The sequence below is a fragment of the Leiobunum rupestre genome, chromosome 4, assembly GCF_980474605.1.
Source record: "Leiobunum rupestre chromosome 4, qqLeiRupe1.1.hap1, whole genome shotgun sequence".
Lineage (NCBI taxonomy): Eukaryota > Metazoa > Arthropoda > Arachnida > Opiliones > Sclerosomatidae > Leiobunum > Leiobunum rupestre.
In genome coordinates, this window is record NC_143387.1 from 44,033,489 (window position 1) to 44,050,460 (window position 16,972).

Here is a 16,972-nt window from a genome sequence, read left to right on the forward strand (position 1 = left end):
TAAATCAAAATACGCGCCGAGAAAACCAGACAAAGAAGACGCTGTCGACGTTAAAGATGTAAACAAAAGAACTAGTCATGTGTCCGCTTATCAGCTGTTGTTTTTCGATTTTATTCTTAGAGTTCTTTGATAGTAAGTTGTTTTAATATTTACAAAGTTAACTTCAATTTAAGTAAATAGGTAGTAAATGTAATGCAGATTATAAAACTAGAATATTATTTTTACAGTTAACAAAGTCAGACAATGTTGAAGATTGCTGAAAATATATGTATGAGACATGTAAGCATTCTAAATCACAGACTCACTACTCTCACTCACAGTTCACAAATCACAATATGGGTTAGGCCTAAATGTAGAGATTCCCATTTTTTTTTAACCATAATTTAAGTTAAAATTGGTTTTGGTTAATTACCTTTAATCCATTCCTGACTAAGAATCTCGATAACTTAGTAGTCCCACGCTCACATTAAAGTAATCAGCTTTTTTTAAGTAAAATTCATCATGTAGGAATATGCGGGATGATGTTGAAATATGCTGGATGATGTGGATAAACATTCTTTTCGTTTCTGATGGTAGTTATATTCGAATTTGAGACCTTATCGTATATTGGCTCACATGTAATGCCACCAATTAAGTAATAGGTAGTGACGTACATCTGGTTCCAAATCCTACGATTACGCATTAGCCTCACAACAGACTATCATTAACTGAAGTTCCTTAAAATGCAAACCACAAACCAATCTTCCATGTGAAGTGTATGCTTCGTTGACTACAAAATAATTCCTAGAGATGCTCTTAATCCACAGTTTGTATAAATTTTCATCAGCGGGTAACTGATGAAATGACACTTTGGCCTTCTTAAAAGTAGATGAACACAATGGAACAGAACAATGCTGGTATTTTTTATATGGGTAAATTGGAGGGGCAGGTCACTTCCTTGATTAACGACACATCTCTCAAAAGATTAAATCGTGATTATTTTGATTAAATTAAATTTAATCACGATTATGTTGATTAAATCATGTTTAATTAATTAATATAATTTTTAAATCTGATTTAATCATGACTAAATGATTAAATCTGATATAAATGATTGAAATGATTAAATCGTGATTAGTATGATTAAATCGCGATTAGAAATTAGAACGAGAATCAGAATGATTATATTGCTGATTGGAATGATTATAATTGTGCGTGATTTTATCGAGCTTATTAGAATAATTTACTAAATGATTAGAATTATTATTTCGTATTTACCGCGCTCGATAAAATCTCGATTCGACCGATTATATTGATTAAATCGTGATTAAAATGTTTAAATCATGATTAAGTTTAAATCGTGATTAAAATGTTTAAATCATGATTAAGTTTAAATTGTGATTAAAATGTTTAAATCTAATTAAAATGTTTAAATCTAATTAAAATGTTTAAATCTGATTAAAATGTTTAAATCTAATTAAAATGTTTAAATCTGATTAAAATTATTAAATCCTGATTAAAAAGATTAGATCCTGATTAGAATGATTAAATCTCATTTAAAGCGTGATTAGATTTTCTAATTTTGATTAATTTTTGTTAAAGTCATTCAACAGTCCTAGTCTGTTCTTACTAGTCAGTTTTCTGTTGTACTACCATCGTTTCATTAATTGTAATGTACATATATATTTTAACCAAGTCGAAAATAAACCGTTCATTACTTGTAGCTGATGTCACTGGATTTATTTCGGTATCTGCGCTCTGCTCCGTGTTGCTGTTGAAAACTTCAACAATTTTTTTAATTTTAATTACCATGATTTAATCACGATTACCTTGATTTAATAATTTTATTATGATTAAGACGCACCCAAAATGGAAGTGACCTGCCCCTCCCGGTAATTTTCACTTATTAAAAAAACAGGATGTAACGCAGCCAGGGTAATAGCATTTGAGCAAAGTATTAGTGTTTTATCTTATGCAAATTATAAAGAACAAAGATTGGTGAATATGACAACAATTATGAGCAGTTATCATAATTATAGTCTTAAATAACTACAAAATACAGTTTTTAATAACTTGAAAACTCATTGCCAATACAAAACTTAAACCATTTATGGTTAGGCTTAGCAATAAAATGTTACCACTCAAAATATTGAGATATTTATTAAAAAAAAATTTTGAAATGAAAACTTACATACTTAAAAAGTGTAATTACTAATTGTTTGTTACAAACTTCTCCAAATTCAATAAAACAGTTGGAAAAAAACTTAACTAATGCAAATTCATCGCCATTGAAACGTATGTTAAACTTCCCGCCTCTTTGATAGATTCCGGTTGTTACACCAGCGTTCCAAGCGACGGAAAATCGCTGTCGCGAAAATACATGGGGAGGAAATTCTTTGCCGGGGCCGCTATCGTCGCGAGCAGCGTGAGCGCGTGCAGGGGGCCGTGCTACAGCAACCTCATCTTGTTTTATAATTATATCAGGCGGAGACGATAGAGTCACGTAGATAGCGTGGGTATTTTTTATTGGCGCAAATGGTTATTTAATTTTTTATTTTAATTTAAATTTTTTTAAATTTTGTTGTTTTTTCAGGTTTTTTGTTATTTTTGTTTTTCAGCCCTAATAGTTTCCACGTGGTATTCCGGTAGTTTGTAAAAAAATACTTTCCACGTGGTATTCCGGTTACATAAATTACAAGTTTTCTAAATTTTGAGAATTATCTAGCGGTGCTGCCGCAACCGCTTATTTAATTTTATTATTTTTCCTTATTTGGGCCTTTCCACGATTTTTGTTATTATTTTCGTCGTGTGTTCGCCGACACTTGCAGTTTCGGTAGCCGTGTTGTTCACTACGAATAATTTCCACGTGATATTGCGCTACGTTCTTGTTGTTATCAGTGTTGCCAATGTGTGGGATAATTCCCAGATTATGGGATTTTTGGCGATTTATTGGGCTTTGTGGGGTAAAGGGATTTTTGGCGATTTATTGGGCTTTGTGGGGTAAAAGGATTTTTGGCGATTTATTGGGCTTTGTGGGGTAAAGGGATTTTTGGCGATTTATTGGGCTTTGTGGGGTAAAGGGATTTTTAAGTGAAAATCATTGATTTTGTGGGATTTTTTACCTTAAAAATTTTGCTTTAAATTATTTGAGAAAAAGCACTATTTCCGAAAAAAATATCAATTTTACCTATTTGTGTATTTTATATCGCCTTAAGATTTTTGTATTTTATAATATTTTTTTTAATATAATTTTTTATTTCGCGCTAGCATAGGAAAGTAGAAAATATTTTATATGTTTTTCGCTGAGATTTGGGAGGGGGCGTGGCTAAAAACGTTTTGGGGGTTTGGCTGAAAATTTGGTAACCCGACTGTGGGATTTTCACTCTTCAAACAATGGCAACACAGGTTGTTATTTGCGTTGTTGATTCGCATAATCTCAACGTGACATTTCTAACTGTGCTGCCTTTTTTTGGCCGCAACCGCTTATTATATTTTTTTATTTTATTATTTTCCCCTTTTTTGGCCTTTTCACGATTTGTTCATTTTTTTGGCATATTAAAGGCTTTTTTAAATATTTGAGTTCAGTTTAATCCAACAATTACTATAATTATTCCAGTCGCGTACCCCACTTTGCCCTTGGCCGTGCGATATACGGCAAATTTTTCACACGCCCGACAATACTTGGAAGGGTATGCCTAGGTACTGTCCTCTAGGTTGCTTTATAGAAGGCCCATCGCTTTTTTTAGTAAGGGGCTGGGGGCGGCGACGCGCGCCCCCAGCACGAGAGCGTAGTGAACGTGCGGCGCCGTCAGGCGCCAATACTTATACTATCACTAAAAACTGTTCTTTAGCAATTTTTTAAAACAGCCTGGTGTCGGCGAACACACGACTAAAATAATAACCAAAACAAAATTTTAAAATACCAAAGAAGTTCAATTAATTCAATTAATAAATAAATAAAATAACCATTTGCGGACAAAATAAAAAATACCCAAGCTATCTACGTGACAAGGTCTATCACACGACAAAATAATAACAACGAAAAACGTGAAAATAACATAAAATGTTAAATTTTTTTAATTAAAAAAAAATAATCATTTGCGGACAAAATGAAAAATAACCGCGCTATCTACGTGACAAGGTCTATCACACGACAAAATAATAACAACAAAAAACGTGAAAATAACATAAAATGTTAAATTTTTTTAATTAAAAAAAAAATAATCATTTGCGGACAAAATAAAAAATAACCGCGCTATCTACGTGACAAGGTCTATCACACGACAAAATAATAACAACAAAAAACGTGAGAATTACATTTTTAAATTAAAATAAAAAATTAAATAATCATTTGCGCCAAAAATAAAAAATACCCACGCTATCTACGTGACAAACTCTATCGTATCCGCCTAAAAAAAATAAAACCAGATGAGGTTGCTGTAATTAACTTTTGCTTAACGTCCTCCCATTGGTGGAATATCTATCATCATTAAATCTATAACGTAACATGTAACTGTTGATTTACTAGTTTGTTAACATGCAATAAGATTTCAAATTTAGATTATATCAATCTAATTCTATGGTACCGTGTACCATGGAAATGAACTCCTACATCTCAAACTTGAATTAATTTTTAAGACTACTAAGCCGCAAGCATTCCATCTTTATACATAACGGAATATAATTTACTGATATATTTCAACCCACTTGGTGCCTATTGATAATACAAGTATCGTAAATTTGAGATCTTTTAAAACTTAGAGTTTGTTTTCTAGCAGCTGTTTTATTAATTTCATCACATGTGTCATTAATAGGTGGATACTTTTCGCTTGCTATGGAACAAAGGAAATACACATTTTACGCTAAATTAAAGTATTAGCTTGTTCTGGAACAAAGGAAGTACACATTTTATGCTAAATTAAAGTATGGTGGAGAGAATTACTCTACAACCGTTAAATATTTGTCAAGTTTAGATTATTGGGGCTACACTTTTTACTCCTCCTAAAAAGGAGTTGTAATTTGTAAAGAGAGTAAACTGATAAAATCGTCTGGCAGCCATTATGGGAAAAGATTCAAACTATTCGCCACCACAGAATCGGAGTCAAATGACCTCATAGGGTTACTCTTCTTACCCTACTCCAAAATCCCAGAACAAGCTAAAAGTATCCACGTGGTGATCTCAATTAAGAAACTAAAATTTGAAAGAACAAAATAGAAAACATTAACCCAAAGTTATCCTAATGCCCAAAAACATCTAATTTTATTGTATGGGAAACTGATGAATAACAGTGCTTATGAAATAAAACAAGAATAATTAACATCAGAGAAAGGTCTCTATTAAAAATAGTCATAACACAATAAGGAAACAGCATTCAATGAAGCATTGAGGGACAGCGTGGGAAATAAGGCGGTGGCAGTGGGCAAATGACCAGTTTAAAAATTGCCCGGACCAGTTTATTAATTAAATCGGAGGGGGGTTAGTGGCCCACTGGACTACTTAATTAATTCGAGGTGAAGATTTTGAAATTGGTAGGTCCAAATGTTATATTATTAGTCTTTGGATTTGAAGGTCTGTGTAACGACGGCTGCGGCATGTTAGTACATTAGAAATTGGAATTCAATTCAAGCTATTAAAAACGGTTAAAAGTTAAAACACTATTCTAATGTAGCAGACGACGTGCTCTGGTCGTGGTCCAGTTTATTTATTCTAGGCCAGGGGGGGTCACTGGTCACCTGTCCACTTTAAAAACAATCCTTATTTCCCACCCTGTTGAGGGAGCACTTTGCACAGCCAAGGTTAAGCGTCCCCAATGGGAGGTTTTCCCAAGGACAGTAGATACAGGGACGAGAAAGCAGGGAAAAAAAATTCGATTTTAAACGTCTTCATATTCACGGGGAGTTAGATGTAAACAAACCGCGGCCATTGTTAAGACGTGGTTCACCATGGACAGTATTATTGTAGTTAGTTTTTACCATTTTGATGTTAAATTAAAAATAAAACTACGAGCGTAAATAAAAAATGCTCATTTGTTTTGAACACTTAGGCCTCGTCAAGAACCGCTAAAATTAGGTGACCGCCATTTTTTTGTTTACAACTAACTCTCCTTGCGTTTAGGTCCAACAGAGGCCGCCAATTCGCTAGCGAAACGGGTATAGGCGGCGCCACTGTCGCTACCCCTGCAGCTTGGTTTGTCTGCGTACTTTGTTGATCAAAACAAACGATTAATATGGCGGATTGTAGGCGCAGAGGTGGCATAAATTGCCTTTTTGTAGTAATACTGCCTTTAAAAATATTACAATTCGAGTAAATGGTGAGAAAAGAACGTTGGAGTTATCGTTTCACAATTTTCCGAAATGCAAAAATCTTTTTAATGTGTGGTTAACTAATATAAAATCAGGGAAGATGCCTAGTTAGTGGGCACAAATTTGCAGCGCCCATTTTAAAGATAAAGACTTTTTAGAAAGAAATGGTGAGACACAAATTTTACTTGTTATTACTGATTTTAAAGTTAATATTATTAAATATATATCATAATAACTGTCATTTAGATGAAGATAATTCAAGAGACGCATGAAATGCAGTGCCATTCCAAGCAATAATTTACCATGTAGACTTATTACAAATCCACTGTAAATAAATGAAAAGAGAGGACCCTACGTTTTGTGAATCGTTTTAAAGGTGATCTGTTTTATTATATACTGCAAAATAAGGAAATGCTAATGAATTAAATTAATTTTAGGTCAAGCCGTTCGATTGTCATTATCGCTGGAAAATATTACATTGAGGCCCACAAAATTATGCGTTAAAAGGGCAAATTTTTCTATTTTGTATTGGACCCCAATTTTCCTATCTTTGCCACCCTGATGGTTCGGTATGAGTTTTCGAGTTGATTAATAACATTTCGAGCTATTGCCGCAGATCCCAATATGATTAAAAATAATACTGTAAATTCAAATGGTTTTATTTTTAATACTTATTTGCATATCTTAACATTTTATTCACTTCTATTGTAATTTCTAATTAAGTGGTTTCTTCAATGAATTTAATTGCATTTAACTTTGAATTCATTCTATAATACATTTGTTTTTGCCTTTTTAGTTAACATGGCTTTGAGTAGAAAATTCATAACATAAATAGTTCAGTTCATTTGTTATCTACAAATACTAATTGGTCAAAATTTAAAATAGGAACGTGTAAATTTAATTATAACTTTTCTTTAACTAAAACTAAAATAAAAATTATATATTTGGACAACGTTTTTCTTCAAATATTGTCAGTCTCTCTTAATATCAATTAAAAATAGCCCTTGAGAGAATAGACAAAAAATGAAAAGGCCTAGCTGAATTTTTCCATAGTAGTCTCTACAGTCGTTAGCCAGTAGATTCCTTCCTTTCCAACTTAGTTATTTTGTGCCACTTCCTCTTCAATTAATATTATCTTCGCTACAAATGGACTCTCCACAAATATTTCATCCCCTCTAAAAGCTAGAAATAAATTTTTGAGACTAACTAAGTGACCAAATAAGAGTACATAAACCTTTTTGAGCTAGGCAAATTTAACCCTCGCAACTCTAACCATTTTATTACCGTACAATACCGAAGGCACAGTTAGTTCTTTTCCTTCATTTTACCCCACTTCTAAAGTCAGAAAGTTGGGATAGCTCTCAGTATCTTTATATATAAAATAGACCAGCAATTTACTGCATGTTTGCAAAAGCCTGAATTTCTAGAAAAATAAGTAAAACAGGTTACATTAAAGAATTGGGTTTTAATAAAAAATATATTTACCCACTATTGCATGAACAATGGACACTTTCAATGCTGTGTTTTCCATCACCAACTTCAAATTTTGTTTTAAGCATCCTCGCACCTTATTCTATGGATCAAGACTACTCTCCAATATACTTAAAAATTTCAAGCATGGAGCGATTCACTAATATACCAAATAAAATTATTTAAAATACATTATACATTATACAAAATGCTGAAGATACTAGTCTATGAAATTAGAACAATCTGGGCTTGATCTAATGTGAAGATAATAATAAATTTCCTACATACCTTTAAAACTTTGAAACTGATCCCGTGAGGACCCGTGTATGAATTCTCCAAGGCCTACTCATAGTGTTATTAAACTCGAATATTTATACTTATATTTACTAATTCAATACCTATTGACAGTTCAAAATTAATAAATAAATGTCGTAAATACACCTTTGTTAATACAAAACATTCGAACACGCTTTAAAAAATATGCTAATATCGTTAGTAAAATGTTTTAATTGATGTTATAAAACGCGCATTTTCGCATAACGCCATTACCCGTATCACCCAAATATAGTTCTAGGCAGTGTGACTAGGTGGCGCAGCTGTAGTTTTCGGTGGCGAATACACTTTCTCGTCCCTGTATCTACTGTCCTTGGTTTTCCTGAGATTACAACTAGATGGAGAGAAGAAGAAAAACTGAACTTTTGATTTGAACCAAATATATTGATGCACAGTTGACAGGAGCAACGTCATTAGAGGTCAATTTCTAAATAACAAGTCTTATCCACTTTCGCTAAAAGTCTATAACGCCCAAAATTATAAATTGGTGTCGTCTAGTATATCGAACCTTCAACGGCTTTGCTTTAAATGTTGTTTTCTTATAAGAATTTTTTTAATAAGTTTATTGGGGCCATAAAGGTTTCAACATATAATTGTATCATTTCACAAGAAAAAGTAAATGGACTGAAGTTCTTGGATAGACATATAATAGTCCCTATGGGTCCTCCTTCTTTCAATGAAATCCACCAGAGGGAAAAGGTATGCAACTGAAAATATCAGCATCTCAAATGCATGGGTATGGAGAAAACTTACGTGTAAGAACCATTTAACATTAGTTAGAGAAAGGTTACCACAAACTGTGCATTAGGATAATTGCCTCTTAAAAATTAAAACCTATTGGATAACTTCAGTTCACATTTCTGATCAAGTTTATGGTGCTACCATTCTTGGACACCAAATGGCAATCTTTAAATTTTCACATCTTCCTTAATATTTACATGTTATTTGCCAGAAAGATTTGTTAAGTTAAATGAAAATAAAATGTATTTTTTTTTAAATTTATTTAAAATGTTAAGTACTAGGTTAACCAGACTGCCAAGCTATCAGGGTTGACACTTTTTGATTTTATTGATTTTTAAACAATGCCTCTTTTTTCCTGTATAATTAATGAAGCATCCTATATGTTAGAAGGATAGGAACTTAGGAAGCCCCCCGGCCAGCCCGTGTTTTCAAAACGCCGGCAGCGGGGCGACAGCTCCCCGCCAGCAATAGGCACAAGTAAGCACGTGCCTACGTCGAAAAAGTGTAGGCCTACTTTGGGGGCCTCTAAATTTTTGAAACGGTGCCTATTATAACCCTCAATATTTTTAGTTACTAGTTTGTAAAATAAGATTTGATATTTCCATTTTTAGCCTACTGAGAGTAATATAACAGATTGGAAACGAAGAAAATCGAAAGTTAATTTTATCGAAATGTACTATAATTAAAGTACGGTTGGCAACGCTGTCCGTGATTATAGATTTTCCCCTTGAAAAAACTTTTTCTTTTGAATTGACTGATAAGAGATGGTGACGCCGGGAGGGGGAAATACGTCATGCTAGGCCGCAAAGTGCAGGGACACCTGTCTTTTTGCCTCGGTGTCAGTGAGAAGCTACAATACACAAAACAAAGACATTGAGTTTCTTGGAATTTGACGACGTCAGTGAAGAGGACCGGAGGGGGGGATTGCCAAAACTGGATTTCTCTCTTTCTCGTCCCAGCAGAGGTAAAGCCCAAGCCTATTGCTTTGATAGGAAGGGGTTATTCTTTAAAATATTGAGGAATTTGGGTTTCCCCTTATTCCTTCTTTTGCGAAGTCACGTGATTTCAGTGACCATCGAACGGGGTCCGTCAGTGATTAGGGCCTCGCGTTTCGTCAATCGTCATTTCGTTTTCGTCTCCTGAGCAAGATAGTTCTCAATTTCGAGTCTCTTTGGGCCATAATTTAACTAGATTTAATAGTTGATTTTTTAACAGCCTTTTTCAAGGCTAATAAGCTATTGTAGCTTAATTTTCCAAACAGCCTTTTTCAAGGCTAATAAGCTATTTGTAGCTTAATTTTCCAAACAGCCTTTTCAAGGCTAATAAGCTATTGTAGCTTAATTTTCCAAACAGCCTTTTTCAAGGCTAATAAGCTATTGTAGCTTAATTTTCCAAACAGCCTTTTTCAAGGCTAATAAGCTATTTGTAGCTTAATTTTCCAAACAGCCCTTTTCAAGGCTAATAAGCTATTTGTAGGTTAATTTTCCAAACAGCCTTTTCAAGGCTAATAAGCTATTGTAGCTTAATTTTCCAAACAGCCTTTTTCAAGGCTAATAAGCTATTGTAGCTTAATTTTCCAAATAGCCTTTTTCAAGGCTAATAAGCTATTTGTAGCTTAATTTTCCAAACAGCCTTTTTCAAGGCTAATTTGCTATTTATAGCTGATTTTCCCACTGCCTTTTTGAAACCTAATTAGCTATTATATTTACATATACTATAGCTCTGCTTTATCCAAACAGTCTTTTCGAGACTACTAAGCTATTACAAGCTTCGTTTAGAATAGGTTTTAAATTAAGTTTTAAAATATGACCACCCGAAAGTTTTTATCTGGGGCCCAAAAACGCCAGAAGCGCAAGAGAGAAGATAGTGTTGTTAGTAGTCAGAAAGGCGCAATGGAACGTTTTTTGAAATCGTCAGGCAAGAGTCATAATGATAGTCCCGGGGAAAGCTTGGGAAATAAAGAAGGTTTAGAATTCGAAGGTGGTAATATTTCTGAGGTTCTTCCAAACGTCAGTTCTGCTTTAGACATTGCACTAAGTAATGAAGCCGAAATTATTAGAAACCCTACTATATCTGCCGATGTGCAAGATTTAACTAATTTAACAGAAGTGCGCTTACACGAATTGGATATTAGTTTAGATAAAGATTGCCTTCCAGTTCAGCCTAAACTCAGTCCTTTTCCTAAAACTTTAATGGGTGGTAAAAATCGTGGTTTCATTTCTTCTTGGTACGACAAATATCGAATGCTTGAGTATTCAGTTGCAAAAAATGCAGTTTACTGCTTTTGTTGCCGTCATTTTCTAGGCAGTAGAAATACTGGATTTGTGAACGGATTTTCGGATTGGAAAAATATGGCGAAAAAATTCGAAGAACATTTCACTTCGAATAAATTTTCCCACCAACTAGCCTATAGAATGTATTTAGACTACACTGAATTAAAATCTCGTGGATCAATAGCGTGTCAGGTTAATGGCCACCATAGACTTGACGTAATTAGAAATAGAGAGGTATTATCTGCACACGTGGAAGTCATAACTTTATGTTCTCAACAAGATTTAGCACTTCAGGGGAATACATCTGCCGATAAAATTGGAAACAGAGGAAATTTTATTGAAATTTTAGAACTTCTGAAAAGAAAATGTCCTGATTTGAAAGCCAAAGTCGAGAGTATGCCCAATAATGCAAAATATATTCACAGCACTGTACAAAATGAAATAATTAACATTTGTGCAAATTTAGTAAGGAAAATGATTGTCGAAGAGGTCATCGAATCCGGTGGGTTTTACTCTGTAATTGCCGATGAAACCCGAGACAATGCAGGGGTGGAGCAGCTAAGCGTTTGTATTCGATATACTAGAATAGAAATAGGTGTCGTAGAAAGATTTCTAGGTTTCACTGATTTACATAAGTTCGATTCTGAGAATATCAGCTTGGCAATTATAAATCTTTTGACAGAGGGTGGTTTAAAACTGGAGAATTGCGTTGGACAGACATATGACGGGGCAAGTGTAATGAGCGGACACGTAAAAGGAGTGAGGGTGAAAGTAGAAGAGGCAGTATGCGGACATTGTCCGTACGTGCATTGCTACGCGCACCGCTTAAATTTAGTTTTAGTTGACTGTTGCTCCAAAATATTGGCAGTTAGGGAACTACTCGGTAATTTGGTTCAGGCCATATACAATTTTCAAAGCAATTCGGTTATTAGAAGTGAATATTTGAAAACTCCCAAAAAGATCTGGGCTATGAGATACTTAAAATGCCACAAAGCTGCCACACTCGGTGGTGGAGTAAAAAAAAAGGTGTTAGTTATTTTAGAAATAGACTCGATTCCGTAGTTTTAACGTTAGAGAATCTAATTGAAAACGGAAAACCAGAGGAAGCTGCTGAGTGTCGTGGGTATATATCCCAATTACATTACTTTAACAACTTAATATTAATTGTCGCACTAGACGAAGTATTAGGCGTAACGAATTCCCTGTCGGAATACTTGCAAAGTTCGAAAGTAATTTTAACGGAAGCCGTTGCCATTTGCCAAGCTACCGTTAAGACCTTAGAAGAATGTAGGAACTCGGAACGTTTTGATTTGGGTAGAAGCTACTAAAATCGTAACAGCGAACCGATAGCTTTACGGAAACGTAAAATAATCCCTAACAAGAGATTAAAACATAGTGTGGTAACGAGTACAACGGGTAGCAGGGAAACGGAAGCAAAAACCCTGATTGACCAGTTGAGGTCCACCTATTTCGAATTAGTTGATAAATTTCTTTCAGAAATGAAAATTCGACTATTGGAAAACTCTGGCTTTTTCAAAGGTATAATGGCGTCTGACCCTAACTCGGAAAACTTTCTTAACGAAAACGATATCGTAACCCATTGTAACACTTATAATCGGTTTCAATTTGACCTGAATTCGTTAAAAAGCCAAATTAAAATAGCCAGAAATTTAACTATCCCCAAGAAATTTGCGCTACTGTCTTCGTATTAAATCTACTTAAAATCTGAATAGCATAGCCGTGGTCTGCGACCAAGCGCTATATGCGAAAGTGGCGGAAATAGTTTGGATAAACGAAGAAATGTTTAAAGATGTAACTTTGATGATGGGAAACTTTCATACAATATGCAATTTTATGTCTGTGATTGGCAAAATGTTCGGTGACGCCGGACCACGTGATCTGGCTGTGGAATCTGGAGTTATAGCTGAAGGTTCCATTACTAAGTTACTGGAAGGCAAACATTACAACAGATCCGTACGTTTTCATAAACTTACCTTTGAAGCGTTAATGAGACTAGCTTGGAAATTAAGCTTTCGTTGTGTGGTTTGAAAACGAAGGTCAGCAACCCGATAAAATGCAAGAAGCCACGAATGTATTCCAAGAACTTCAGATGGACCCATCTCCAAATACCTACGAGTCTATAGTAGTAAACGAGTCCTGCGAATTAATTATTAATAAATTCATTGAATTTATTAGTATCTTGCGAAACGAGAGAGGCACTCTGGCAAAATTCTGGATGACCTACGTAGATATGGTTGCAATTTTACTACGACTCCTTCGGGCTGACAGAGAAAGTAATTGGTATCTGCATCTATCCGCGATCCGAGAAATCATTCCATGGATATTTGCCATGGATAAACCTAACTATTCTCGATATTTACCTGTTTATTACTGCCAAATGACTCAGCTCAATAAAACGTTTCCGGAATTGTTTGAACATTTTTACGACGGCGGATTTTCAGTTCAGCTTAGGCCAAACAACCCGTTTGCCCGAATCGCTATAATAATAATAATAATAATAATAATAATAATAATAATAATAATCAGCTAGGCTAATACCCAATGCACCACCTTAGGCCTAAGTCATCAAGCGACTTAGGCTACTGAAGAGTCAGTAAATAAAGATACTCAAACTGCTGGTGGAACTCGAGGTTTTAGTCTCAAACCTGGAACCGTTTCCCGTTATTACCTCACTGCCGAATTCAGAGCAGATGCGTTGAGACAGTTGAGAGAACAAATCTCTCTACACGAACCAGGAATATCTCACCCATATTTGGGGAAAAGTCGAATAAAAAGGGACGAAGAAGACGTTTCTTCTATCATCGAGTTTCTAGAGAGTAACTTGACCAATCCTTTTGACGGCGTTGCATGCGACATCGTAAATCTTTCTACTGCTGCAGCAGCAACGAGTGAGGTTCCTAAAGACCTTATTTCCGCTGGGAGAAAAGGCGAAGAAGCTTACCAATTATTTTTGGAAAATCGATTGAAAACCAGAACCGGATTTCACGACACCATTTTAAGGGAAAAAATAAAGACATTGTTCTTAAATCTGACCATAGACTTTTCGCAAATATGGTTTTAATAGCTGATAACCGAAAACTTAATATGCAAGAAGTTTTTAGTCATCCGTTAGGCCCTTTGCCCTGGACTCTAGCAAATCCGGGTGGCACTCGCAAAAAGACCAACAAAGCTGCTCTGGGGAAGTAAAAAATAAAGACATTGTTTTTAAATCTGACCATAGACTTTTCGCAAATATGGTTTTAATAGCTGATAACCGAAAACTTAATATGCAAGAAGTTTTTAGTCATCCGTTAGGCCCTTTGCCCTGGACTCTAGCAAATCCGGGTGGCACTCGCAAAAAGACCCTTAAATCTGCTCTGGGGAAGTATCTAGAAGACAAAGTAGCTCCAGCTGAAGTAATACCTTCAATGAATGCTTCACTAATTGATGCAATGGCCCTTATCCAGAAACTTCAAGGGTTGAACCATACGTTCGAAGAGCTCAGAGCTGTCCAACTAAATTTTCAAACAGATTCTTCACGTTGCTAAAAACAGCAAACGGATAGACGTAGTATTCGACATCTATAGAGAGCGTTCTATTAAGAACGCGTAGAGAGGATCTGGAACCAAAAACCATTTAATAAAATTTTTAACGGAAAGCTGGAAAGATCAAAATCGAAGAGAATTGCTCGGAGACGTAGTTATGTACGTCAAATGCTTAGACAAATGCCTTAAAATAACAAAACACGATATAAAAGAGATCGAGGAACTGGGATGTAGTCACGAGGAAGCTGATACACGCCTTCTTTTACACGCTCAACACGCTTCCAAAAATTATTCAACTTTAATATGCATTTCCGATGATACCGACGTTCTGGTTTTATTTCTCACTTTCTCCTCTCAGATAAAATCAAATGTTTTTATCAGAAGAGGAACTCGGGCTCGCGTGAGAATGGTGGATATTACAAAGATATCCAACGCTATCGGAAATGAACTTTGTGAAGCTCCAACGTTGCGCCCTCGAGGGCAACCTTCTCAGCTGGGTGGAAAGCTTTTTAACAGATCGTACCTCCCAAGTGCGAGTCAACGGAGAGATATCGGGACCTTTTACGGTTAAGCAGGGCGTCCTTCAGGGCAGCTCGGTAAGTCCCCTCCTCTTCAGAATCATGCTGGATGGGATTCCCTTGCTATGTCCCAGGGCAGTCGACCAAGGTGAACATACAGATGATATCACCGCCTGGATATGCGTTAGGAACTTTGAGCGTCTAAATACGACCATGTAGGTCGCCCTGGACAATGTTTCGTCCTATGGCGTAAGATGGGGCCTAAACTTCCAGCCGCTGAAATGCAAATACATGGTTCTATCTATGATCAAACAGATTCCGGACGCTCTTCAACTTCTGTTGCTACAGTATCCACTCTTAATCCCACGGCAGCTGTATGCGAAGTGGGAAATGGTCCACCCATTGCTGCACCTTCTGCTGGGTTGAGTGGCTTGCGTCAAAGGTGCGACCATCAGTAGTAGGGTACTACTACCCATGCTGGGTTTGTCACCTGTCCGGGCTCGGTGGACGCTGGCGTAGGACACTATGATGATAGACCTCCGGTGGTATGGTCTCTGTTACTAGGTACACCGGGCTATAAATTCTGACACACTGCTTACTAGACCTCCTTTTTGAGGGAAGGATTGTCTCCTATCGAGACTTTGGAACATTGCTTCCCGTTGGGACGTTTACCATTCCTCCTCAGGGCTTAGCGTTTGGCACAGGCTAACAACCTGAGCTGGCTCTTCAATACCTCCCATCGCCATTTGTCTTTCAAGGATTCGCCGTCCTGGCAACAGCCCGCCGCGACGATTCTCTCGACTTGGCTCACTACCGCTAAGGACGACAACAGTTCGGATATGCTGCGACATCTTTTCCTCGCGGCTCTACAACCTCATGGAAAGAACGCTACAGTCATCTATACCGACGGCTCGTTGGCTGAGGGCTCGGGACATTGCTTTTAGGGCTGAAAACGGTTTTTTAGTGATTGGAAACCGTTTTAGGCGATTTAACCAGAGATGATTTATAATATTATAATATTATAAAATCCCTCTGATTTAACTAGGTTCACACTTATGGTCGAAAACGATTTGAAGAGCTTCGAAACCTTTTTAGACGTATCGCGTACGTGTGAACGTGGCTATAGTTGAATCGTATTCGAATTACCAAGCGTATTAGCCTCGGTATTAGCTCGTCGTATTCTCGGGCGTATTACAATCGATTACCATTTGGCTGCCTCGATTTTTTTTTATTCGATTGTAACGTGTGGGATAGTTCAGTCCTCTCGTCCATTTGATTAATCAGGGCGAGATATGTGTAACGGCCACGCCAACGGGGGATACGTGGAAACAAGGGTGGGGACACCAGTGGCGGAAGTAAGCCGACCACATGTTGGGGGATTGGTGGTCGTCCTCACACGGCCATCCACAAACTCTGCCTCCCGGACGCTTGGGATTAGAGGAGTGAGCCACTACTCCCGGCGTTGGCTCGAATTTGGAACTTTGAAGGGTGAGGTTTGAATCTCAAGCAGATGGAAAATAAAGTAAGCCCTTTACAGAGTGGGCAATAAGGAACTTTTTAAAGTGAACCAGTGAGTGGTAATGACCATCGACTTAGCCTTCGACCCCGTGCTCTGAAATACCCGAGCTAATCCATAATATGTATCCGTAGGCCAAGTTGAATTAAAGGCCACACCGGCCTTCGAATTATTACAATTTCCGGTGCGAAATTATGACGTAGGGAATGAAAAGTCACCTGCGACTCGATTTTCGGGCTGGAGTATCAAACACCCTTTTATTAAGTGGGCTAGTGAACCACTGACCCCTCAATT

The 16,972-nt window shown here is 36.4% G+C and overlaps 3 long non-coding RNA genes across 4 annotated transcripts; 2 read left to right on the top strand and 1 right to left on the bottom strand.

Annotated features, from left to right (window-relative positions):
* The first annotated feature begins 47 nt into the window (after window positions 1-47).
* LOC149947930 (uncharacterized) lies at window positions 48-1,143 on the top strand. The gene is made up of 3 exons (XR_016480481.1): window positions 48-132; window positions 228-279; window positions 508-1,143. It is a non-coding gene; the product is annotated as an uncharacterized LOC149947930 (long non-coding RNA).
* Window positions 1,144-4,920: 3,777 nt separating this feature from the next.
* Window positions 4,921-6,995, top strand: LOC149947931 (uncharacterized). Its single transcript, XR_016480422.1, has 3 exons — window positions 4,921-6,449; window positions 6,529-6,658; window positions 6,720-6,995. It is a non-coding gene; the product is annotated as an uncharacterized LOC149947931 (long non-coding RNA).
* A 271-nt stretch (window positions 6,996-7,266) lies between these two features.
* Window positions 7,267-8,353, bottom strand: LOC149947932 (uncharacterized). 2 transcript variants are annotated; one of them, XR_016480494.1, is made up of 4 exons: window positions 8,041-8,353; window positions 7,768-7,912; window positions 7,567-7,705; window positions 7,267-7,464 (listed from the first exon to the last, which is right to left on the bottom strand). It is a non-coding gene; the product is annotated as an uncharacterized LOC149947932 (long non-coding RNA). The 2 variants fall into 2 exon arrangements; XR_016480493.1 differs by having other exon boundaries at window positions 7,556-7,705.
* Between the last annotated feature and the right edge of the window lie 8,619 nt (window positions 8,354-16,972).